Source organism: Dipodomys spectabilis, unplaced genomic scaffold (genome assembly GCF_019054845.1).
Source record: "Dipodomys spectabilis isolate Male_0828 unplaced genomic scaffold, ASM1905484v1 ptg000125l, whole genome shotgun sequence".
In the NCBI taxonomy this organism is placed as follows: domain Eukaryota; kingdom Metazoa; phylum Chordata; class Mammalia; order Rodentia; family Heteromyidae; genus Dipodomys; species Dipodomys spectabilis.
The window spans coordinates 3,421,748-3,445,805 of record NW_024870802.1 but is presented as its reverse complement, the minus strand read 5'-3'; the positions used below and the strand labels follow the sequence as shown (position 1 = coordinate 3,445,805).

The 24,058-nt window shown below is 45.9% G+C and overlaps 1 long non-coding RNA gene across 1 annotated transcript; it reads right to left on the bottom strand.

Annotated features, from left to right (window-relative positions):
• Positions 1 to 1,414: 1,414 nt before the first annotated feature.
• Positions 1,415 to 22,356, bottom strand: LOC122116012. The gene is made up of 3 exons (XR_006148858.1): positions 22,327 to 22,356; positions 4,306 to 4,310; positions 1,415 to 1,599 (listed from the first exon to the last, which is right to left on the bottom strand). It is a non-coding gene; the product is annotated as an uncharacterized LOC122116012 (long non-coding RNA).
• Between the last annotated feature and the right edge of the window lie 1,702 nt (positions 22,357 to 24,058).

The window sequence follows — 24,058 nt, the reverse complement described above, 5'->3', positions numbered from 1 at the left end:
CACAATTCCCAGACTCCCCTGCAGTTAGGTAAAGCCATGTGACTAGCTTCTGCCCAATGGAATATAAAGGGAAGTAATGGGTGCTGGTTCCAGGCCAAACTTGTAAAACCTCCCCAGTAATTCTTCTCCCTCCTGTTCTGCCCACAGTTGTAGAGGACCCAGCCAATGACCCTAGAGTATGCTGGAGGCCCGGGGATAAGCCATCTGTGGAATATTCGTGGGTTGAACTGGTAATATGACCGTGAACTGAATTTCCATTTTGTTAAGCCACTGAGATTTTAGGGTTCTTACATGCAGCTGTTCCATGAGGAAACTAAAGATTCTGCCTTAATGACTTTGGGCAAGTTTATATAGTAAGTGTTGGAAGGCTAGGGTTTTAACCTACCCCTACCTGTGGCTGAAGCCTGTGCTTGCAACTACTAGTATAAACTGCCTCTCAGCTAAGAAAAAAACATGGAGAGAAACTCCCTTACTGGGGCAAAACAAAGGTTTTCCAAACCCTGACTGTGGAATGCTGGCCTCCCCAGAATTCTCCCTGGGGAGGCTTGGTGAAATCACTGACTTTGTTGCCTTCTCTAAGGGAAGGGAGGACCCGAAGGGAAACATCAAGTGCTTGAGAGCGCACTGCTCGGCTGATATCCTCGTCATCTCTTCTCTATTGTCACCCCGTGGGGCAGTATTACTACTGCAGGCTCAGAAGAGCCAAGCCACCCGCTCAAGTCTCTATGGCTAGTGAGAAACAACAGCCAGATTCTAATCTATATCCTTCTGCTTCCAAGTCTAGCACTTTCTCTCCTTTGCTATCCCAAGGAGGCTCTCTGTTCAGGGTTGATTTCATTGCCTTCATTCATTGATCCAGTTAGTGTTTATTGGATGTATTCAGGAATCAGGCCCAGGACTAAGGTGATACAGGAAGGTCACTCAGGGTGTAACACGGAGGGAGGGGTCAGCTCAGGTGATTCAAACTGCACCTTGCCACCTAGAGAAACAATGTCTCTTTCGCAGGCTCTGGGCTTTCTTCACCCAGTTCCAGCCCTAATGGCTGGAGTGAGCAAATAGGACCTGCCTTCTCCCTAGCCGTATAGACAAACTGGAGATTTCAGTTACTGCCAGCCCCATCTCACAACCTTAGCAATTGAATGGGGGACTAGAAGACATAAGGTCTTGAGTCATCTGAAGGGTCAGCTGAAATGAGGGTCGGGCCAGGTCTAGAAGGGGCTGTTGGAGTAGACCACTGCTTGTGGCCAAACATGTGTGGCCTAGGGCTAAGCCCTGTTCTAATGGAAGGAGTATCATTGTATTGATGGCCATTTTAAAGCTATCACCATGGCAATGATAATAATAGTATTAGTGTTAATATTTTATAGTGGAAAAGAGCCTTCTAATGTAAAACTGTATAGAAAAGGAGGCAACTACATAGAATATCAGAATCTTGTTGACTTCATAAAGGGAAAGCAAGCACATCTAATAAGGATGCAGTGAACTTTTCAATGCTACACAGTTATAAAACAGCTATCCCAACTTGGGCAAAAGTAACACAGAAGAACCTTAATGTGATAATCATCTTGAGATATGGATCAATGTAAAAAGTCAAAAGAACTAGATATTTTCTTGTCCATAACAATCTAACAGTGAAATTCAGTTATTTGTTCATTTTTAAGAAATTCTATATTTAAGATAATGTATACTGATTTTAAAAATATAGCATTTCAGAAACAAAAAAAGAAAAGAAAAGAATTCTGTAGCTGGGTGCCGATGGCTCAAGCTGTAATTCTAGCTACTCAGGAGACTGAGATCTAGGATCACAGTTCAAAGCCAGCCCAGGCAAGAAAGTCCGCAAGACTCTTATCTCCAATTAACCACCAGAAAACCACAAGTGGCACTGTAGTTTGAAGTGGTAGAGCACTAGCCTTGAACACACAAAAAAAAGCTCAGGGATAATGCCCAGGCCCCAAGTTCAAACCTCACAACCTGAAAAAAAAAAAAAATCTGTGGAGGAACTGAATGGGTCATAAAAATAGGCTGCATTTATGCATGCATGCATGCATGCATTCATTCACTCATTCAATGTCATCCATTGAATGCCAACAGGGTACCAGGCTTTCAGGAGAGGAAGCAGCCTAGCAGAGAGAAGCAGAGCTGTGTGGGAAGGAATGCAGGTCTATTTGTGCTTTGGCTTATGTGGCTATGGAAATGGTCCTCCCCCCACCCCCTGCCTGCTACCCAGAACTAGTTCAGAGGAGTATGTAAAAGCTCCCAAGTCCTTCACCTATGCTGGCCTGGGGTGACACAGAAAGTGCAGTTCTCTACCTAAAGAACTTGGACTTTGCCCTGTTATTATTGTCTCCACCATCATTATTATCAGGAATGCATTGCAACCCTTGTAACTGTATGTCCTTGCATTTGTAAAGTGTGTTAGTCAGGGTTCTCCAGGGACTCAAAGCAAGTAGGGGATACATAGACACATGTATAGAAGGAAGGAGAGAGGGAGGAATGGAGAGAGAGAGTGACAGAGAGAGAGAGAGAGAAAAGGGGGGAGAGGAAGGGAGTTGATTCACATGGTTATGGAAACCACAAAGTCTCACACTCTACCATCTGCAGCCTCCAGGAGAAGCCAGGGATATCCTTAAGTCTGAATCCAAAGGTGTGAAATTGTGGAGTTAAAGTTAAGTCTCAGTCTGGATCTGAAAACCTAAGAACTAAGAGTCCTTATATCCAAAAAGGAGGAGAAAAAGGGCATCTCTGCCCAAAAAGGGATTGAATATGTCTTCCTCTACATTTTGTCCTATATAGCCCTCCGTAGATTGGACCGTGCCATCTTTGGTTTTACTAGTCTATTGACTCAATCCATGATCTCTTCTGAAACTCCTTCTCAGACACACCCAGAGCTAGTATTTTACCAGCTATGTGGGCATCTCCTAGCCCAGTCACGTTGACACATGAAATTAGCCATCACATAAAGAGACTGTAGGTTCCAAAGTTCTTCCACAACTCTTACCTCACCTGAAGCTCATCTACAGTGGACAGGGAAAGAGGTGAAGCAGCATTCACAATCTCATTTTACAGACAAGGAAACGAAGTCTGAGAGGATAAGACATGGGCTATCCTAAATTAGACAGATTATTGGCAGCCCCCAGACGCTTCACTCTTCATCAATCTGTGACTCGTGTGTGTGTGTGTGTGTGTGTGTGTGCGCGCGCGCGTGCGTGCGTGCGTGTGTGTGTGTGTGTGTGTGTGTTTCTTCTCAAGTCCATTTTCTCCCAAATCTTAGTCTTTTCCCTGCCGTCCTTAAAAGCAAAAATGGATAAAATGATCCCACTGTGGCTGGGCGCTGGTGGCTCACACCTGTAATCCTAGCTACTCAGGAGGCTGAGATCTGAGGATCACGGTTCAAAGCCAGCCCGGGCAGGAGAGACCGTGAGACTCTTATCTCCAATAAACCACCAGAAAACGGGAAGTGGCGCTGTAGCTCAAGTGGTAGAGCGCTGGCCTTGAGCTGAAGAGCTGAGGGACAGTGCCCAGGCCCAGAGTTCAAGCCCCACGACCTACAAAAAAAAAAAAAAATGATCCCACTGTGAATGCATATCAAAATATCACTGTGCCCCATAATTATGTACCATCATTATGGGCCAACTAATTTTTTTTCTTATTAAGCCAGATACCAGTGCCTCCTGCCTGTAATCTTTACTCAGCAGGCTGAGATCTGAAAAATCACAGTTCAAAACCAGCTCAGGCTGTAAGGCTTTTAGCTCCAATAGCCAGCCAAAAAAAAAAAAAAAACCAGGAGTTGAGCTATGGCTCAAGTGGTATAGCACCAGCTTTGAGAAGAAAACAAACTTGATTACAGAACAAATCATAAGTGACTGCGCACTTGTGTGCCCTATAATGCAGAGCGTCCCACGTGCTAGCCCCGGAGAGAAGTGGAATTCCCATGGCCCCACATTCGGATTGAGCTGGGTGTGGGAAGGTAGTGCTGATGGATCCCAGCTAGGATTCTCTGTGCTGTCATTACCAGTGTGGGGGAAGTGGGCCTCACGCTCACTCTCAATTATGCATGGCCTGGGCTAAGCCCAGCACCTTGGGAACCACCCAGGAGGAGGTGCTTCCAGGCATTTACTTGCTTCTCTTTAACTGTTTCCTGGCTGGTGACAGGGTTTGGGTTTTATGCATCTCTACCCAGCCCTACATTGGGCTAGCTACCCACAGGGTGATTTCCTTTCACAGCGTTTTGGTGGTTGCCCCAGCTAGCTACCCTGCAGATTCTGTTACTCCAGGCTTCATGAGTGACCACACACACACACACACACACACTCACACTCAGGTTTACACAGATGTAAATCAGGCCATTAGCACCTCATGCTTTGGCAAGGAGGAGTTGGGGAAAAGGGAATTTAAGGATGGCTGAGTAGGGGGTGGGGAGCAAACTTTGAGTCCAACTTAATGTTTAACCGCTCTGACAATGAGATTGCCAGCCTTCCCCACCCTGACCCCGCCTGGGTGTGCTGGAAGGAGTTGATAAATGCCAGCAGACAGATGGGCTGGGTGGGAGGGAGTGGCTGGCTGAATTAGACAGCAGACACAAGGTGGCCGGGCCTGGCCAATGGCAGAACTTTCTCCATAGTCCTGGTGCCCCCCCTAAGCGCGGTCACCTCCTTTGTCTGGGAGGAGAAGCCCCTGAAATGCCTCTTAGCGTGGTGTTAAATCATCCGGGCAGGAAATTGAAGGAAGATCATTCTAGGGGCGGGTGGGAGGGTCGAGAGAACCGCGTTTCTGGTAAATAATTAACAACAAAAAATTGTTTCCCTAAAGACAAAAAAAAAAGTGCCCAGCAGAACATCCAACTTCTCTAATTTGGAAAGTCAAAAGTTTAAGTGGGCGCCAGGGAGCTGGTGCCAGGGCCTGCTTCCTTCCCGGCTGCTGCTGCTGGCCCAGCTGTGTCGCTGGTGGCCTCTGTTTCCTCTGAAGTCCTAGACCAAGAGGCAGGACCTTGGAATCTCACCCTCCACAGTGCTTCTGCCTGGTGGCAGCTCAGGATGTTGAGAGCATCTGTGGAAAACATGGTCACTGTGTGCTGTGCAACCTCCCACAAGTTACCAAACCTCTCTGAACTGCCTTTGGAGACTTATTAAGACAGTATTTGTCGGGGTTTAGAAAATTGTGGCTCCGGGGCTTAATTTATCTGGCACCCATTTTTCAAATACAGTTCCAGATTTTGATGGAACACACACACACACACACACACACACACACACACACACACACACACACACACACACACACACACACACACACACCCTCTCTGTAGTAAGGTCTGTGGCTGCTTGTGTGCTAGATCCATGGGGTGGAGTGGCAGAGGCCATGAAGCCTAATGTGTGTGCCCAGTCGCCCATGTGCACCCGTGCTGAGCCGAGCCCTATGAAGATGCAGCCTGGACTCTGGGAAGGAGGTGGGCGGCGCTGATGGGCAGATGCACTGCCAGGCAAAAGGCCTCGGCCGGCAGAAGGGCCGCTCTGGCTCCTCTCCCTACTTCACTAGTCACAGCTCTGTCTCCATCACTGGCTAAGCCCGCTGGTGATGGCACGGAGCAGGTCCTTCCCTCTGCTGCCCAGCAGGTGCTGAGAATAGCACTGGGTCCAGCCTTCATTACCATCTGGCCAGGTGAAAAACAGATCCAGGAAGGGGAAGGAAAAGCAGCAGGTAGAGACAGAACCTGCCCTGGAGGGGGCTGCTGGGAGACTCGGGGGTCACCCCGGGGCCTGGGCTGGGGGAAAAGGAGGAAAGGAAGGTGTAAGCCAGCTCTTGTCTGCAGAGGCTGGGCCAAGTTGGTAGAAGAACCCGAGACGCCCCCTGAGCAGCCTGGGGGAGGGGAGGGGGAAGAGGCAGAGGCAGTGGCCACCCCTCTCCACCCAAGACCAAGTTGAATCAGGGCCGTGCCAAACCCTTCGCTTCTGCTATCTGTCTGTCTTTCCCTTCTCTTCCCTCCCTCCCTCCCTCCCTCCCTCCCTCCCTTCCTTCCTTCCTTCCCTTTCTTATTTTTTCAGTCTTGGGGCTTGAACTCAGGGTTTGGACACTGTCCCTGAGCTCTCTTAAGGTTAGCTCTCTACCACTTTGAGGCACAGCTCCACTTCCTGTTTTTTTGTTTGTTTGTTTGTTTTTTCTGGTGGTTAATTGGAGATCAGAGTCTCTAGGACTCATCTCCTGTGATCTTCCTATCTCAGCCTCCTGAGTAGCTAGGATTACAGTTGAGCCACCAGCACCGGCCACTCGTGCTTTCTTGAACACAGCACCAACTTCAAAGCCTCATGAGCCAACTAAAGAGCTACGTTGGAAAGAAGTGGGGAGGGGGTATGTTGAATTTGGCAGACAGCGAGAATGAGGGCAGGGGGAGAGAAAGAGACTCCCTTTCCTTTATGTTGGCACGTGAATTCAGGGCCCTTGTTTGACTTACTTGCTCCCCTGCTACGCTTACCATTTGTGCCATGCTGCCAGTCTACCATTTTGATAAGTTAATTGGAAGTGGAGTCTTATAGACTTTTCGGCCTTCCTCCAGGTCTCAGCCTCCTGAGGACCTGGGATTAGAGATGTGAACCACCAGCACCTGGCCAGAGAGAACCTCTTAATCAACCATAGTTGGCTGATAGTATTCTGTCCTTTGATTTCACTTAAACCCTCCTGGCCATCTGAAGGTGAACATTGTCCCTGCCTCACACACATAAGGAAAAAGGAAGCGATCTCTGCTCACCGGTCAGGACAGCAAGCACCCACTAGAGCCCCTCCAAGCCTGCTTCATAGGTAGGGCACTAATAGCTTAATAGCATGCTGGCCTAATAGCATGCTCTTGCAGAGCAGAGTAGCAACAGGAAGTAGAAAAGTACCTCACAAGTCCTGCCCACAAATCCCTCCCACCTGCCCTCAGCTGCTTGAGCTCATACTGGTCTTCCCTCTAGCCACAGTCCGGCAGCATTGCAGGTAGACTGGGAACCCTACCAGAGAGCCTCCTGCTGCAGGTCTTGCATGTAGCATTCATCCATAGACTTGGAATGTGCAAGGCCCACACACCTGTCCAGGTGTGCCAACACCCTGGGCCTTCAGCATGTGGCATGTGAGGGATTTCATATGCATGAGTATAGACTTCTCAAAGTCTCTGAGATCAGTCACCATACTTGGTAATATATTGACAAATTATTTATTTTGTCCTTCCCTTCCTCCCTCCCTCCCCCTCTCCCTCCTTTCTCCCCTTCCCCTCTCTCTCTGATCTTGTACATGCTAGGCAAGTGCTCTACCACCAATGCAATCATACACTAGAATTTTCCCGGTACATGATGATGTCTTCACTCTGAAGCCCAATGAAATGTATCTTCTAGAGTTTTCTAAGGTGAAGTCTTGGGGGTGCTCCATAGTTTTTATGGGTGTAAGAGGCCAGTTCAGCTATACTCTGGGCTTTTAGGCCTTACCAGTGTGGCAGGTGCTATCATGCCTACTTTACAGACAAGGAAACTGAGGCTCCAAGAAACAAAGTGGCCGACTTAAGGTCACATGGTTAGGAGCAGTCGAGCTAGGACTAGAAGCCAGTTCAGGACCAAGGACAAGCTCTTGTCCTCCATGTGAACTCTGTCCAGATCTTGCATGAACACATCCCTTGAGACCAAGGGATCTCAACATAGGGTGCCCCAGACAGGCTCATGGTGGGTGACGGGTAGTGTTCCGGGGATGACTCCTGAGATCCTTTCCGGCCAAGCTTCCCCAGACCCAGAGCTCCAAGTGCCAACCTTCAGTGACAGGTGAGGGCAGATAAGGACAATGACCGGAAGGTCAGCTGGGATGGGTCAAGGTCAAGGGTCAGCCGTGTCTGTTCATCCCTTTCCCCTCAGTGATTTCCAATTTTCCTTTTTTTACAAAAAGATTTGGAAATAGAATCTAGTTAGATTTTAATCCAGTGGCTTTGCCAAGAAAAAAAAATTACTTTAAGAGAGAGAGGGAAAAATAGAAAGGAACAAAACAAAACCTTTTCAGCACTGAAAGGTTGGCCCAGCCTTGCCTTCCCTCCGTTCATTCTCGCTAATGGCTGTCCCCACTGGCCTAGGCCAGGGCTTGGCTTTGTTTCCAGTCAGTGCCAGTGGAAAGCACCTGCTCAGCTCTTAAACAAACAGCCCCATTTAATACAGCGTCGAGACATCATTGGCAAGGGAGCCCTGAGAAAACAGAATGCCTGACTTTGGTTGGGGTTTTATGCGTGTGTTTTTCATTTTGTTTTGTTTGGGATAGGCTGGGGAGGGGGGGTTCTGCATACTTCAAAAGAGGCTTGGGTGCCCCAAGAAGGCCTGTATTCTTAGCTCATCTCCCTCACATGTGGCTTTTGTGGACTTGTCTTCTATTGGTCTTATTGTTCTTGCCTATGGATTTAGGCTTTACAACAAAGAGATTGAAGGGAAGTACTGTGAGCAGCTAAATTACACCTGCAGATACAAAGTCAATGAGGGCCTGAGGGGCTGCATTCTTTCCCCACAAGCAATGGCTGAGCCTCAACCAACATCTGCAATCAGCCAGAAACCTGGGACCCAGCTTTGACCAACTCCTTATCACCAGACCACCCATTTCACCTCCAAGGTCTAGGGACTCTACCTTCTTACCTGGCCATAAGTATTGGGGTAATTTATTTTAAGGAGTTGCACAAACAAGGTTTCTTTTCAACAAGTCAGATTATGAGTACAATGCATCTTGATCGACATCACCCCTTTTACCATCCTCCCACCCCCCCCACACACACACCCCTACCCCCGCTCCGCCAAGGAAAAGAGTTAATTTATTTTTATTTTTTTTGCTGGTCTTGACGTTTGAACTCAGGACCTAGGCACTACTGGTCCTGAGCTTTTGTGTTCAAGGCTAGCACTCTACCACTTGAGCCACAGCTCCACTTCTGTCCCTTTTTTTTTTTGGTCATTAATTGGAGATAAGAATTTCATGAACTTCCCTGCCTGGGCTGGCTTTGAACTGTGATTCTTATATCTCAGCTTCCTGAGTGGCTAGGATTACAGGCGTGAGCCACTGCTACCAAGCTAGGAAAAGAGCTTTGCCTAGAACAGATTCGCATTCAAATCATAGGTTGGCTTTTATGACTTGCCCTGGGCAAGATGTCCCATATTGTCAGGGCTTACCTTCAAAGTCATTCCCTATGAATCCTTACTGGCCTTCCCATCAGGCACCTGGCACCTCTCCCTGCCGTGAGACCCAAGGCTCTCCCTGGGTAGGACAGCCAGAGAACCTGCATTTGACCCTCTAGAGAAGGCGTCCTTCCATGAGAGACAGCACTGGTGTGTAAACATGTCCTGATGTTACTAGGCAGGGGGGTCCTCAGAGTGCCTGCAGTAGGATTGAGCTCCTGTCTCTGGCAGTGCCACTTTTTCCTTTCCCCATCCCTTCCCCTGCCCCCCTCTTTTTGTGTCGGTCATGGGGCTTGATCTCTGGGCCTGGGCGCTGTCCCTGAGCTCTTTAGCTCAAGGCTAGAGCTCTACCACTTGAGCCACAGGGCCACTTCTGGTTTTCTGGTGGTTAATTGGAAATAAGAGTTTCATGGGCTTTCCTGCCTGGACTGGCTTCAAACCATGATCCTCAGATCTCAGCCTCTTGAGTAGCTAGGATTACAGGTGTGAGCCACCAATGCCTGGTGCCTCCCCCTGTCTTGAACTTCTGGGATCACATCCCAGATAAACTACCTGACCTCCAGCCCTTGTGTTGAGATCTGCACATAAAGATTGAGTGCCCCTAATTCAAAATCAGAAATATCCCCAAATCTAGAACTTCAGGGGGAACAACATGAAGCTGTCAGTGGAAAACTCCAGAGATCACCTCATGCAGTGAGTCAAAATGCAGGTACACCGAAAGCACTGCATGAAATTACCTGAGGTTATATGTGTAAGGTGCATAGGAAGCATAAGTGAACTTCATTAGCACTACCACGTGAGCCGGACACTGGTGACTCAGGCCTGTAATCCAGCTATGCCAGGAAGCTGAGTCTGAGGACTATTTAAAGCTAACCTGAGCAGTAAAGTCCATCAGACTCTTATCTACAAATAACTGACAAAAAGCCCGAAGTGAGAGTACAGCTCAAATAAGTGGTAGAGAACCAGCCTGAACCACCTAAGGGACAGTGCCTGAGTTCAGTCCCCAGTACTGGCACATGAATATATGCATGAGCACAAGTACCTGTGTGCGTGTGCGTGTGCGTGTGTGTGTGCGCGCGCGTACACACTATTATATTATCCAGCTATACCAACCCTCAGTATATTCCCAAAGACATTTAGGTCATTGTGCAATAGAGGTCCCTGCACATCAAGTTTAGAGCTACACAATTCCCAATGTCCGAATTATAGGATCAGCCAAGTACCTGTCAGCCAATAAATGGCTAAAGAAAATTATATATATATATGCAGTTTATAGTTTATATTTGTGTGCACATATTATCTAGCCATAAAGACAAATGAAATTATGGTATTTGTAGGAAAATGAATGGAACTGGAGAATATGTTGGTAAGTGAAATAAGTCAGGTTCAGAAGGACAAAGATGGAATGCTTTTTCTCATATGCAGAGTCTACATTTTGCTTTCACAGATATAGAAGTAGGAAGGAACTACTGATGGGAGGACCAGTGAGAGGAGGTACAGGGACAAGAAAAGATGGAGGGGTTGACCTTTGTGTATACATGCATGTATGAACGCATGAGTAAAAATCTGTTATTTATATAATTTCTTTTGGCCAGTCCTGGGGCTTGAACTCAGGGCCTGGGCACTGTCTCTGAGCCTCTGTGCTCAAGGCTAGTACTCTACCACTTGAGCTACAGGGCCACTTCCAGCTTTTTCTGTTTATGTTGTACTGAGGAATCAAACTCAGGACTTCCTGCATGCTAGGCAAGCACTCTACCACTAAGCCACCTTCCCAGCCCTATATAGTTAATTTTTAAGAATTAAAAAAATAGCCAGGCACCAGAGGCTCACACCTATAATCCTAGCTATTCAGGAGGCTGAAATCAGATGATCACAGTTCAAAGCCAAATCAAGCAGGAAAGTTCATGAGACTCTTATCTCCAATTAACCACCAGAAGATGAGAAGTGGCGCTGTGACTCAAGTGGTAGAGCACTAGCCTTGAGCTGAAGAGCTGAAGGACAGGGAGTGCCCAGGCCAAGAGTTCAAGCCCCACAACCAACAAAACAAAAAAGAAAAAAAATGGATATCATGTTTATGTTTGGAACTCATCCCCAAGATAGCTATCTTGGGGATAATGATATATATCATTAATATATTAAAATTTCCAAAAATCTAGCTGGGTGCTGATGGCTTAAACCTATAATCCTAACTACCCAGGAAGCTGAGATCTAAGGATCACTGTTCAAAGCCAGCCTACATAGAAAAGGCCCCATGAAACTCTTATCTCCAAGTAACCACTCAAAACCCAAAAGTAGCTGGGCACCAGTGGCTCATGCCTGTGATCCTACCTACTCAGGAGGCTGAGATCTGAGGATCAGGGTTCAAAGCCAGCCCAGGCAGGAAAGTCCATTGGACTCTTATCTCCAGTAAACCACTAGAAAACCACAAGTGGTGCTGTGGCTCAAGCAGTAGAGCACTCGCCTTAAGCTGAAGAGCTCAGGGATAGCACCCAAGCCCAGAGTTCAAGCCCCATGACCAATTAAAAAAAATTCCAAAATCTGAAATTGAAAACATTTCAAGGGAGACGTAGCCTATAGAGTAGCTCACTTAAGCTCGCTGAGCCTCCAGTGTTCAGTGGTATTGGGAGCTGTAATATTCCCCTTCCAGGGTTGTTAATGAGGAACTATATGAAATCCTCACAATGGCAGAATCTACAAAGCCCATGCGTGGTCTCCTTGAGCCCTAGAACTGAGTGCGTATTTATGAAACCTCATTATTTCTTCATCATCCTAGTCTATCATTAATATTCAGCGCACAGAGGTTGAGCTTTGGGAGGATGCTTGTTACACACTTGTAACATGCATTACTAATGTTCTAATGTTCTTACTTGGGCTCCTGTGACAAATGAAAAATGGCTGCTGTAGAAAAGGAGGGAAATGGAGGTCTGTGGGTGAGAGGCCAATGCCACTATTCATTGGTCAGGGAGTTCCGAATCCTTTCAGCGCTCATCTCCCTGGCCTCATCCCTTCATAGCCAGGCAGGTTGACAGCATTCACTTGGTCTTGCTGAGTCTCTGTGTCTTCTGCCTTGCAGAACTGCCATGAGAATTAGAAACACGTAAAATAGAGGCAATGTCATGGTAGGTACAGAAGTGAGTGGTACAGCCTCTTTCTCAAACATCTTTTTTTTTTTTTTTTGGTCAGTCAGGGAGCTTGAACTCAGGGCCAGGGCGCTGTCCCTGAGCTCTTTTGTTCAAGGCTAGCACTATACCACGTTGAGCCACAGCACTACTTCTGCTTTTCTGGTCTTGAATTGGAGATAAGAGTCTCAGGGACTTTTCTGCCAGCCTAACATTGCACCGAGATCCTCAGATCTAAGGCTCCTTGAGTAGTTAGGATTTCGGACAGGCATGACCCACCAGTGCTCAGCCTCTCAAAGACCTTGAGGTAACCCAAACACCAGATTAGCAGAAACAGGGCATGGCTAGATCCTTGAACACCAATATCTTCTGAACATCTACTGTGTGCTAGACACTAGAATGGCGGTATCAGGAGAAGCCAATTTTATGGCCTCCCTCCCTCCCTCCCTCCCTTCCTCCTTCCCTCCTTCCCTTCCTTCTTTCCTTCATTCCAGAGCTACTTGTTGAACATGCATAAGCACATCATTGCCTGAGATGTAGGTGACACAGGAGAGACAGTGGGATGGAAATCGCCCTCCCTTGGGGTAGCTGGATGATGTACAGTCACTGATCACATTCAGGAGGCAGAAGTTCAAGTTCCAACTGCGTGTCCCAGGGTTGGTTATTTTCCTTTTTGCAATTCAACTAATTGTAGTTGTTTCTTTGTTTCTGGTATTGGGGTTTGAATCAGAGTCTTGACCTTTCTAAGCAGGTGTTCTACCACTTGAGTCATGGCCCCAGCCCCTTTTTTTGTTGGTCATGGAGCCGGAAGTCTGGGCCTGGGCACTGTCCCTCAGCTCTTCAGCTCAAGGCTAGTGCTCTACCACTTGAGCCACAGCACCACTTCTGGCTTTTTCCTGCTTATGTGGTGCTGAGGAATCAAACCCAGGGCATCATGCATGCAAGGCAAGCACTCTACCACTGAGCCACCTTCCCAGCCCCCCCAGACCTTTTTTGGTTGGTCATGGGGCTTGAACTCTGGGCCTGGGCACTGTCCCTGAACTTTTCTGCTCAAGGCTAGTACTCTACCACTTGGAGCCACAGAGCCACTTCCAGTTTTCTAGTGATTAATTGGAAATAGTCTCACAAACTTTCTGGCCCGGGATAGCTTTGAACTGTGATCCTCAGATCTCAGCCTCCTGAGTAGCTAGGATTACAGGCATGAGCCACCAGTGCCCAGCTTCCCTGAGCTGTTTTTGCTCAAGGCTAGCACTCTCCCTCTTGATCCACAGCTTTTTGGTGGTTCATTGGAGATAAGAGTCTCAGGAACTTTCCTGCTCAGGTTAGATTTGAACCAAGATCCTCAGAACTCAGCCTCCTGAGTAGCTTGGATGACAGGCATGAGCTACCCATGCCCAGCTTGACCATTCTCTTTAAAGGTCACACTGGATGGTCCACCCACCCAGCATTTTCCTTTGGAGCCACACCCTGTGCAATTTAATCATAGGAAAGTATGGGGATCTTGAGCAAATTGTAAAGGCCTGGAGGGCATGGACTATTGCCAGCTGACCATTTCTCCAGAGCTTCCAGGTGCCCTGCGAGTACTTAGTAGGTTGCTGGAGTACCACAGAACCACTACCGGGCAGGATGTTACCACGCTCTGCATATCAGGGTCCTTAGAGGCAACCAGCCCCAACGTGCCAGCTGGGTCTGTACAAGGGTTCAGTGACACAGAAGCCAGTCCCTCTCACAGCTAAGGAAACCAAGGCCGTGAGAGTTTGACAACACACTCGCCTCAATGTGCGAATTAAGAAAAAAATTAGAAATACCATAAAACCCCATTCATTTAGCAAATGGCTCGTGCTTGTAATCCTAATTGTTCAGGAGGCTGAGATCTGAGGATCAGGGTTCGAAGATAGCCCAGGCAGGAAAGTCTGTGAGACACTTTTCTCCAGTAAACCATCAGAAAGCTCGGGCTCAAGTGGAAGAGCACTAGCCTTGTGCAAAAGAAACTCAGGGACAGCACCCAGGCCCTGAGTTCAAGCCCTGGGACTCAAAACAAACAAACAACAACACATAGTCTTAACTACTATGGTATGAACAAAATGGAAGTAAAGCTTCCACATTAGTAACAGAGTTATACGACATGGTTTCCCCAACTTAGCAAACTGAGAAACTGAGTCCATAAAATGACTGAGACAGCAGCCTGGGCCTACCAGGAAAGTGTTGGGAGTTGGACCCTTGTGGAGGACTAAGGATAAAGTGCCACTTAGCCAGGAAGAGGACCAGCCATGGGCTCAGCCTGGGCAGCTCTTAGGCTCTGCTGGATCCCTGTCCTTGGCTAGGTGGTCCATAAGCCCACTACCTCCATTTCAGGTCTGGGTTTCTTCCTTCTTTCCCTTTGGATCCTCCTCCTGGGGGCAAGGGGAGGGTGTTTTCTGGTTTCCCCAGCTGCACTGCATGACTGTGGCAGAATATTGCAGAAACATCCAATCACAGAGCCTTCTTTGAGTTCTAAGGCCTGGTACACATTGTTTTTCCAAGGCTTGTGCCCACTAGGGATGATCAGCAGGTTGGAGGTTCCAATCTCCCAAGGGCTTCAGAGTGACAGATGCCCATACTGAGTGGACACATTGTAAATGCGCAATGGGGACCAGAACCAAGATGGAAGTCAAAGCCTCACTTCTCTCTGTGCCTAAGTCTGTGCCCAGCATTTCCCAGGCTTCCCACAGGCCTTTCCTCTCTCAGCCCCAGTCTACAAAGCCATTGTGGTAAAGGCCAATGCTGGGACTTAGTCTCAGTCAGATACTCCCGGTGTCTCTCAGAGCTTAGAAAAGCTACTCTTTCAACCCAGATGCCTTTGACTCACATCTGTAATCCTAGCTACTCAGGAGGCTGAGATCTAAGGATCACAGTTCAAAGCCAGCCTGGGCAAGAAAATCCATGAGACTCCTATCTCCAGTTAACCACCAAAAAGCTGGAAGTGACGCTGTAGCCCATGTGGCAGAGCACACAAGCCTTGAGCAAGAAGCTCAGGGACAGTGCCCAGGCCCTGAGTTCAAGCTCTAGAATCATTCTCCCTCCTTCCCACCCCCAATGCCATGCCACCAAAAAAAAAAAAAAAAAGCTGCTCTTCATTCAGGTGCCAGTGATCACATCTGTAATCCCAGCTACTCAAGAAGCTAAGATCTGAGGATCTAAGTTCAAAGCCAGCTTGGGCAGGAAAGTTTGGTGAGATTCTTTTTTTTTTTTTGTCGGTCGTGGGGCTTGAACTCTGGGCCTGGGCGCTGTCACTCAGCTCTTCAGCTCAAGGCGAGCGCTCTACCACTTGAGCTACAGCGCCACTTCCAGTTTTCTGGTGGTTTATTGGAGATAGGAGTCTCACGGTCTCCCCTGCCGGGGCTGGCTTTGAACCGCGATCCTCAGATCTCAGCCTCCTGAGTAGCTAGGATTACAGGCGTGAGCCACCAGCACCCGGCAGTTTGGTGAGATTCTCATCTGCAATTAACCAGAAAAAAACCCTAAAAACACAAAAAAGAAAAACAAAAACAAACAAAAAGAGACGTGGAAGTGAGACTCGAGAGGTAGAATGTCAGCCTTGATGGAAATGCTAAGGGCAGCACCCAGCTCCCAGCACCCAGGCCCTAGAACAATCCCTAATACTGGTTTTGTTTTGTTTTTTTGTTTTTTAATTGTGAAAATACCATATAGAGGGGTTACAATTACATGGGCAAGATGAGTACATTTCTTTTTTTTTTTTTGGGTCCAGTCATGGGGCCTGAACTCTGGGCCTGGGCACTGTCCCTCAGCTCTTCAGCTCAAGGCTAGTGCTCTACCACTTGAGCCACAGCGCCACTTCTGGCTTTTTTCTTTTTGCTTATGTGGTGCTGAGGAATTGAGCCCAGGGCCTCATGCATGTAAGGCAAGCGCTCTACCACTGAACCACCTTCCCAGTCCCAATGAGTACATTTCTTATCAAGGATTGTTGCCTCCTCCTTTGTTTCCCCTTCCCATCCCTTCCCATCCCCCTCTACCCCTCCCCCGCATCCACATAACGACTTGTACATCTCATTGTTGCAATGGGTCCACCTGTATCCCTATTTAAACCATTTGTTTTTTCCCTTCCCCTCCACAAATTATACCAACATCAAATACAGTGAAAAGTTTTTAAAAAGAAATCCACTCTTCAGTGGTGTTCATGAAGGACATTTGGGACCATCACTCCCCAGAGAATGGCTGTCCAGCAACAAGGGATCATTATTGATGAAGAGAAATGCCCTGAGCAGCCCCTAACCCTAAGTAGCCAGGAATTCACTCACAAAGCAACATTTTGTTCTTCTTCCTTCCCACAAACATTTGCCCTGAAAAAAACAAAAAGAAAGAAAAAATCCCCCCCCCCAAAAAAAAAACCCCTTTTGGTTCTTAAATGCATCTGCAGGCTGATTTGTATGCTGTAATGGTGATATGCACTGTCTGGCTATAACCAGATCCAAACGCCAAATGGTGAACTTGTTTGAGAAAGTGCAGTTGGTGAGCCACAGTAGATGGGAAATGTTAATGAAGGGCAGATAGCTGAGCAGAGGTTAAATACTTTCATACTTCTCAGCTAACTCAGAAACTTCCCTGAATTCTCATTAAAAAAAAAAGTCTCTGTAATCTGATGTTTTACCTCATTTAATGCTGCAATTTGAGAAGCAAGAAAAGGGCTTGAGTTGAAAATTGGCACCTGGTTCAGGTCACTGAGCTGTTATTCTGTGTCTGGGTTGCCTGATTTCCCTCCAGGGGAGGGCTCACAGAGTGACAGGAAACTGGGCAGAGGCTGAGATTTCCTATGGCTTCCCAGAGGCCTTTTCCAACTCTCAGCCCTGATCCACAAAGCCTATTCTGGTCCCCATTCTATCAATGTTTTTGGCAGCCATGCCACCATGTTGGTTTTTGAAGCCTAAGGAAAAGATTGGGAAATCCAGAAGCGGATTTCCTGTTGTTCCTGACACAAATTCTCCTTTGCTTTCTGTTCTTCTACTGTCTTTTTCTCCCTATATTTCAGCTGGATTCCCTTCCTTATCAGTGTATTGAAACTCCTAATAAGAGATTGAAACAAAATTTTGAAATTAATGGCAATATACAATTAAATCGTTCACTTCAAATGACTGAATTTTAGAGTCGGTAAATTATATGTCAATAAAATTATTTCCAAGAAGAAGGACATATAGGAAATACAATCTGATTTGATGGGAGATCAATCCTGCTTGTACTTATGTTTATAAGTCTCTAGCTACCCACAGCTAAACATGGGCTGAGCTGACAAGCCTTGAGCTATACATTCATTCACTCACCTTGGAATGGCCATTTTTCTTTCACTTCCTTTCCTGGGCCCAAACAGAAGATGAGTTTAAGGTTGTGACCAGAATTTGGAGACAAGGGAAAGCATATCGTTCTGTGGATGGGCATATTTTCACCACCACTTTGGCCTCATCTTCTAAGTAACCCTGTGTTTGGAATGTCAAAGGTTAAATTCACTTATCAATGGCTTCCTTTTCTCAGAACTAGGTAGCCAAAAGTTGTGTGGCTACTATCTGTGAGAGATAGCTTGCTTTTCTCTGATTCCCTTTTCTCACAGCCATCACTTTCTCCTTTTTTCCATGAGAGGAACCCATACCAGAGCCCAGCTGTGGAATTCCCAATCCAAGCTCAGCAGTTGTCAGCCAGGTGACTCAGGAACCATAAGCAATACTGCCCTGCACTACCTTAGACCTCCACAGGCCACCTGCCCCAGCTCACACACTCACAGCTTTGTATAGGAAATTCACCACTTTATGACCTCACATAAAAGTGCCATTCTGAATAAACACAACCACCATCAAATGCTCTTGAATGGTTGGTCTTAAATATCAGTCATGCTTCATCAAAGCCTTAAGGGACCAGTTCTTTGCATGATATTGTCATATAAAGAGGAAGGACCTTAGTGGTACCTTAATGAGGTGATAATGAGGGAAAAATGCTCTGGTTGGGGGGGGGGGTGTGGTACTTGCTCTGATCCTTAAAATGGGCTTCATCTTACATCAGACTCTGCACTATGGAGGATGAAGGATGGATGGGGGCAGGGAAATGAAGATGGTTATTGAGTTAGGGTGTGTTTGCCTGTGCACATGCATGAACCTGGCAAGATTGCACTGTGTTTGGGATTTTTTCAATCTGCCTTTTGTTACTCTTGAAGACCTGCCCATTGTTTTATGAGGTGACTTTTTTTTAGACAAGCTGTCCTAGTCCTAGAGCAACGCCTGCAAGGAGGAGCTTCCTTCTCTAACATCCAGACCTATTTATACTCTTCCTGGTTGTATCATGCTCTTGTTGGTTCACTTTGTTTCCTGAGATATCCTTTGTTACTCTTGAAGACCTGCCATATTTCAAAACCCTTTCTCTTTATATTAACCACTGTGGAGCAATAGGGTGTGAACACCTCCAAATTCACCAAACAGATGTTCTTTATTCTCCCTTCTGCCTTCTTTCCTCTCAGAAACTTGGAAGAACTGGAGAGTTGAGAAAGTTCTTTGAAATGGAAGTAACCAACCATATCCTCTGCTGAGTGACTTCAGCTCTTTAGAGGAAAAGGACGGTATGAAGCCATCAGAGCATTGTTATCGCGCAGGGGGAAGTGCTATTGGTTCCTTCATTCATTGCCTGAATATTTCCTTGGGAACATCAGACTTGGTCTAATGTTTGCATTCTGAATCATGTGTGTTGGGAATCTTCCTTTACTAAAAAGATTCCACAGGTTTCAAACAACAAAAAAAATGGTTCCTCTATTCTAAAATTTTCAAAAGCTGTCATATCTTTATTTTTGATCTCTTGCTGCTACTGGTAGTTTACAAATTGATTACATCCACTCAACCATCCCTTCTGTTATCCATCTATCTGTCCATTCATCCATACACTCAACCACCCATTTACTTATGCATCCATTCATTCATTCATGCACCTATCCATCCAACCCTACCTATCCATCTATACATCCACCCATCTGTCCACCTACCTATCCACCTACTTATTCACCCATCCGTTCATCTACCCACCCATCCACCAATACATCCATCCATTTACTTACTCATCTATCCATCCATTCAACCACCCATTCACCCATTCATCTACCCACTCACCTACCCTTCTATCCATCCATCTACCCATCCATGCAATCAACTATTCATGCACTCATTCATCCATCCATGCACTCACCCATCCATCCATCCACTCAAACACCGTTCACTCATGCATCCACCCATCCATGCACCCATCCATCTACACCTACCCATCTATCTATCCCATCCATCTACCCACCTACCCACCCACCCACCCAGTCATTCACTCATCTATACACCCATTGATCTATCCATCAATATATCTACTCACTTGTTCATCCATCCACCTATCTGTCCACTCATCTATTTATTTACCAAAGATTTACTAAGCTAGTTACTCAACTAGATCTGGGAGAACATAGGCATAGAGACAAAAAAAAGTCAATAAACCATTACAATATAATGTAAAGTCCAGTGCAGAGTAGATTTAGAAGCACAAAATGGGGGCTGCTGGCTAGAATTAAAGGCACAAGGCAAGTACCCTTATGGAAATGCTATCCTGAGACCCAAAGGATAAGAAAGAGAAGGAAGGAGCAGGACTTTTTCTCAGAAAGAAAAATATCCACAGGTGTTTCTGCTATTCTACTGTGCAAAGTAATTCATCTTGCTGAACCCTGAGTGATCCATCTTAAGTAATGATGGATTTTCATGTAGAAAGTGCATAGTGTTGGACTTGGTAACTTAGGACAATTTTTGTAAACTCTTTTGGGCCTCACTTGCCTTATTTGTAATGTGTACAAAAGAATTCCTGCCCTACAGAGCTGTTGGAAGGATTACATGTATTATAGCCAAAGCCCCCAGAACATGAGAGACCTTCACAAAAATAGTAGGTCTGGCTGAGGAAAATTATAAAGGACACTCCCAGAAAACTTAAAAAAAAAAGTAGGGGCAAATAAACACACCCAGACGTGTCCTAAAGGCTCCTTGGTGATTTTGATATTAACCATGGTTGAGAATTACCACTCTACCCTGCCAAAGCAGGGCCTGTTTTTAGCCATATAGCTGCCACTGTAAGTACATTAAAACCACAACTAAGGGCATAGTAATGATGATTTAAAGTAACTGTTTGACAGAGTTGGAACAGCATGCTGATTGGGTGGACCGTCCTCCCTGGGTAACTGAGAAGGCAGTTTGAATCAGTAAAAGTAGAACCACAGAATTTCTCAGGCTCTTAGGAATGATTCCTGTAAAAATTTCTGGCTTGAGTCAGAGTGGAATTTTCATATTTCTCTTGACTGACCACTGAACCCTTTGGTAATTGATCTAGTAAATTAGTAATGTATATCATACAACAGCTTAAACTTGCAAGAGTTCACAACTGCCTGCTGAAAATAGACATCTGGGCCAAAGAATTTACAGCCAAACATGCAAGAATTCAGACAGCCATCTGCTCAGGAAAAGTCTCAATATTTCAATCTTCACTCTGAAAGTTTAGTTGGTCAAGGTGGAATTCTTTTTTTTTTTTTTGGGTCCGGTCGTGGGGCCTGAACTCTGGGCCTGGGTGCTGTCCCTCAGCTCTTCAGCTCAAGGCTAGCGCTCTACCACTTGAGCCACAGTGCCACTTCCGGCTTTTTTTCTTTTTGCTTATGTGGTGCTGAGGAATCGAACCCAGGGCCTCAGGCATGCAAGGCAAGCACTCTACCACTGAGCCACCTTCCCAGCCCCAAGGTGGAATTCTTAAGAGTATGTTTGTAAGCTTTTCTCCAGTGGGGAGTCCAGGCTGTGTGTCTCTTGTTCACTCCTTTGCTATTTGCACAATCCAACACAATGAGGTTCAAGGTTAGATTTGTTAGAGCTTGGGGATATATCCTGCCCTGGAGTTGCTGAGAAAGTCTCTAACTTTCCTTTTTAGAGATAGCTGTGTTACACTGAAGATGGAGGGGAAGAGGAGACTAAGCATTTTTTACCTGGCCTGAGTCATTCCAAAACGGAAAACAAAAAAAATCTTACAATTCAACTCTCTCCAACCAGTGCGAGGAATCTTCCTGAGATCACTTGGCAGAACCCATTAAGCATATAGATTGCTGTGTACCTGCCCAGTCTTATTCATTGTGAGTTTCTGGGCATGAGAACCAAAGCTCTTCCTTCCCAGGTGATTTTTTTTTTAATTGTTGGTCCTGGGACTTGAACTCAGGACCTGGGCTCTGTCCCTGAGCCTCTCTGTTCTTAAGGCTAACACTCTACCCCTTGAGCTACAGCACCATTTCTGGCTTTTTTTTTTCTGAATCATTTATTGGAGATAAGAGTCTCACACATAGACTTTCCTGCCCAGGCTGGCTTTGAACCACGATCCTCAGATCTCAGCCTCCTGAGAGGCTAGGATTACAGGCTTGCCCGGTTCCCAGGTGATTTGTACAATCACATCACTTATGACATAGCAAAAGTGTCTTCATTTGTTTCCCCTAAGACAAGGTCTACATTGTATAACCCAGGCTGGCTTTGAACTCTGAATCCTTCCATTTCAGCTTTCCAAGTGCTGAGATTACAGGTATATGATATGCTATTACACTTGGCAAAAAAAAAAAAATTCTACATTGTCTTTTTAGTACACTTTTTTTTTGTTGTAATGGAATTCTATTTCTGTGTTTAGATTCTTTTTTATTCAGTGAAGAAGAGGAAGAAGAACAAATTAGGTGCATGAAATCTGGAGACTCCCATTTGTTTTCCTTTGTTATTTCTCTCAGACAAATCCTTTATAGAGTTCAATTCTCTTTTCCCTAAATGACAATAATACTTATTATTGTATTGTGTGTTTATGATTACTATAAATATTTATTATTATATTTATTTATTATCATTTATTTATGTTGGAGATTAAATCCAAAGCATCCAGCATGCTAGGCAGGTATTTTATCACTGAGCTATAGATTCCCTCCCCCCATCATTTAAAAAGAAGTTATAATTCCTGGGTACCTGACCTTAAAGATGAACTAAGAACATGAATGTGAGAATATTTTGAAAACAACAAGAAATACACTTAAAAAAAATCATTGCAGTCATTTTATATAGAAAGGATTAAGCTTTGTATCTAATATTATTCCTGCCTAAATGCTAAGTAGGCATCTTAATTTGGCTATTTGTTTTTTCTTTCAAAGGACAGTGGATGCTTCCAGACACAATAAGCCACCTAGCCCTGAGCATGCATAAGATGGGTCAGATGTTATAAAGAGGCAGACAGAGGTCAGAAAGTCCTTCACATATCAATCAAGAATTACATAATTCAGATCTAGAGCAGCTACTAAGAAACAGGGAGAGCAACTTAATACACTCCCCAAAGCACGTTTGTTATTTGACATCCAGGAAGCTAGTTAAGCCAGAGCTTTCTAGAACTTAAGCACTGTCCACTATTCTGACTGCTTGCCTACTGAGATTTTTCTGTTTTTCCTATTTCAGGAAGAAATAAAGGAAGAAAGAAAGAAAGAGAGAGAGAGGGAGGGAGGGAAGGAGGAAAGAAAGATGGAAGGGAGGGAGGGAGGGAGGGAAAACCCCTGGCATTAGAAGAAGCCAGCCTGATGTATTTTGTGACAGATCTTCCTGAATACTCTCTTAGGCCCCAGGCCTGCGTCCTTAATAAAGGTAGTTTAGTAGATGTGTAAGAGCCCTCTGTTATCTACCTTAAATTTCCATCTGAGAGAAGGCCTTATCCTTCCCTAGATGCATTCTTTAACATGTTCAATGGATAGAGGTTGACCCATATAAGCTGAGTGCTGGTGGCTCAGGCTTGTAATCCTAGCTACTCAGGAGGCTGAGATCTGAGGATCACAGTTCAAAACCAGCACAGGCAGGAAAGTTCATGAAACTCATACCTCCAGTTAACCACCAGAGAACCAGAAGTGGTGCTGTGGCTGGAAGTGGTAAAGCACTAGCCTTGAGCTAAAGAGCTTAGGGACAGCACCCAAACCCTGAGTTCAAGCCTCACAACCAACACAAAAAAATTTTTTTAAAGAGAGATTGAATCATGCATAGTCCTAGGTAGAACTGCGCATATTCAGTTACCTAACATCTCTTCAGTATGATTTCTCTGGCTCAATCCTATAGCAGCATGGACACCAATTATTTATTTTGAATAGATGTTTTCCAGGCCCAGGGCAGATAGCCAATGATGAACAGAAGTCAAGTCCTTACCTAGCCTCAGCTGAAAATGAGGAAAGGCTGGTGGAGCAGGAAGAGACCAGGAAGAGGGAAGGAGGAGAATGGGATGATTGTCTAAACTCAGAAGAGACCTTGCATTCATTCTGCTCACCCACTCAACTCATCTCACTCATTGCTTCAGCCAGTGCTAGAGCACAGGGGTTGGGGGAAGGGCGCACTGTGCCCTCTGCAGGTGAGAGTTACTGTGCTGGGTTTTCAAGCAGCCACATTTACAAGTCTTTCTCTCACTTTGTTGGGGGAGAACAAAAGACTAGAAGACAAACTGAGCTAAAGCCTTGGGAAAGAAAATCCAGTTCCACCAGGCTCTTCCTTGACCTGTTCCCACCCCTTTACCCCTTCTGTAGCAGGTGGGGCAAGCTGAGCCCCTAACCACTGGCTTGGAAAGAAAAATCCTGGTGTCATTTGATCCAGCTCTCCGAGCTGCATTCTCCCAGGAATTAGAAGGAACTTTCCAGGGTGTTAACCCTTTTGGGTCACAAATAGAGGCTACGAGGCCATCCAGGCACGAAGA